Consider the following 2,760-nt stretch of genomic DNA (forward strand, 5'->3'; position numbering starts at 1 on the left):
TGCTGGCCATGCTGGAGACCTGGGTTCGGTTCCTAGTTCCTGCCCATTGCCAAAAAAAGAAGGCACATACACATGAACATAAAAGCCAAAAAATGCTTTATATTTATTATTTGAAGAGTAAAAATAGCACAGGGAGAATATTAATTGCAGTATGTGTATATATATATATATTAACTTTTTTATTGTGTAATATAACATATATACAAAGCAAAGAAAGAAAAAAGTTATAGTTTTCAAAGCACTCTTCAGCAAGTAGTTATAGGCCGGATCCCAGAATCTGTCATGGGCTACCATACCATCGTCTCAGATTTTTCCTTCTAGCTGTTTCAGAACATAGGAAGCTAGAAGGAATAAATATATATACTTTTTATCATCACAATTGACTTTTTATTTCTTTTTTGTGAAAAATAACATATATACAAAAAAGCTATACATTTCAAAGCACAGTACAACAATTAGCTGTAGAACAGATTTGAGAGTTTGACATGGTTTACAATTTTAGGTTTTTACTTCTATCTGCTATAAGATACTGGAGACTAAAACAGATATCAATTTAATTATTCAGCATTCATATTCATTTGTTAAGTCCTATCTTCTCTGTATAACTCCACCATCACCTTTGATCTTTCTATCCCACTCTTTAGGGGTATTTGGGGTATGGCCATTATAACTTTTTTGTGTTGGAAGGGACTGTCAATAATAAGGGATAGGGAGATGGAAATAGCTGGTGTTCTGGAGAGGCTGGGCTATGTTGTATATATTTTTATATTTTAATCAGTTATAGAGCATTCTCTGACTCTAATAGCCCAAAGGTATTTGTCCAAAATATTTTTAAATGTGGTCTTTTTTATTTAAATAACAATCATCATCAAAGAAAAATTTTTGTTAATATATTTTAAATGTTGATACTATCATCTGACTATCTGTGGATCCTAAGGATTTTAATTGATAAAATAATTTCTTTATAGGAACTAAGGTACCTTATAAGTTTGGAGAAAATTCTGCTACATAAATGGTAATATCAGCTATACTCCATTTGGTTTGAAATCTATATTCATTGCAACCCAAATATTTTCAGAGGTGCTATTCTTTTGTCTCTAATTAGATTTTCCAACAAATATTTTAGTAGACAAATCTTGTCTTAAAAATATCTCTACTTAAGTTTCTTTAGACTGTTTAACCAAACTTAGTCTCTATCAAGTCATAGGCAATCTCAATTTTATTCCAATCTGGTAAAGAATATAAATTCATCCAAGTAAAACAGAGAGCCCCATCAAATGACCCTCCCACAGAGTACGGTATCCCAAACAAGCTTTATAAAGATTCTGACTTAAACCTTATACTCTGTTTGAATTATTATTTTATTTGTTCAGTTTTCCCTTTGCATGCATAGTAAATATTTAAATAATTTATTTGCAAGTTTTGTTTTTAATTTTTGGAATTTGCTAAAAGCTTCCAAAACTACATTTATGAAATATTTTGAGTAAGTACATTCAATTAATATTGAGAAATAAATAAAAAGAGGATATATTATTACAAATTCAATATCAGTGCACTACACTTAAGCTTATTTAAAATTAGTTCTTCAATGTCTCATGCATTTTATTATATCTAAATGATGGATTTACAGCAAAAGGAGAAAACATACATTATCACGTTCAAGTGTACCTCCTGTTGATATGAAAATTACTTGGTTTTATTACTGTATGAATATATATTATATTTATAAATTTTCACAGCTACAGTTTTCAGGAATACAGTTATGAGTTATATGCATATCAGAAGCAATAAAGATTTCTTAAGTTAGTTTTAGTGATAAAAACAAGGATATTGTTTTTATCTCAGTGCTGTACCAAAATTTTTTATTTTACGTTCAACTTTTAAACTGAATTGTAATAACATTCATAAAGATATTAAATATTTCACTTTTTCTATAAAAAACTTCTTAAAGCTTGTTTATTAATATCTATTAATAGACATAACTAATGATAAATATAAATAATGAACTGGAATTATTTAACTGGTTGAGAAATTATTTTTGTTAATGGATTCAATATACTAACAACAGACTCTTTAATTTCATACGTGAATAAGAAAATGTAGCCCCAAAGAGTACATTTAATTTAGAAAGGTAATCTTTTTTTTTTTTTTGTTTTTTTTTTTAAAGGAAAGACAGAGAGAAGGAAGGAAGGATAGAAGGAAGGAAGGAAGGAAGAAAGGGAAACATTTTTAAACATTTTCTTGTTTTTATTGTATTCTGTTTCTCCGTTTTTGTTACATGGGCTGGGGCCGGGAATCGAACCAAGGTCCTCCGGCATAGCAGGCAAGCACTTTGCCCACTGAGCCACCGCGGCCCGCCCGGTAATCTTTTTTTAATGAAAACTCATACTGCGCAAAGTAATATAAATAAAACTTCTGTGGCTACATGTATTAAATCATTGCCTTTAGACAGTTTTCTTAAAACTTTTGAGATCAATGCTGATTTTTCTCCAGCAGCAGATTTGTGTCTTCTGATTTTCTTATAGTAGCATTAATTATTTATTAATAAATATTATTAAGTATTTCCTGTAGTCATATTATTTTCCCTTTAAGGGATGATAAATGTGGACAGATGTTTTTGTTATATGTTGTCTTAGTCTGAATTCAACAAAAAGCAAAACTTGAGGCCAAATTTATGCAGTAACAATTTTATGGGTTGTAAAACCATGGGAAGCAAGGGAGTTAAAATGAAAGTGAGACAGGGAAAGGGGCAAAATGAGT

Source organism: Tamandua tetradactyla, chromosome 3, assembly GCF_023851605.1.
Source record: "Tamandua tetradactyla isolate mTamTet1 chromosome 3, mTamTet1.pri, whole genome shotgun sequence".
Classification (NCBI taxonomy): Eukaryota; Metazoa; Chordata; class Mammalia; order Pilosa; family Myrmecophagidae; genus Tamandua; species Tamandua tetradactyla.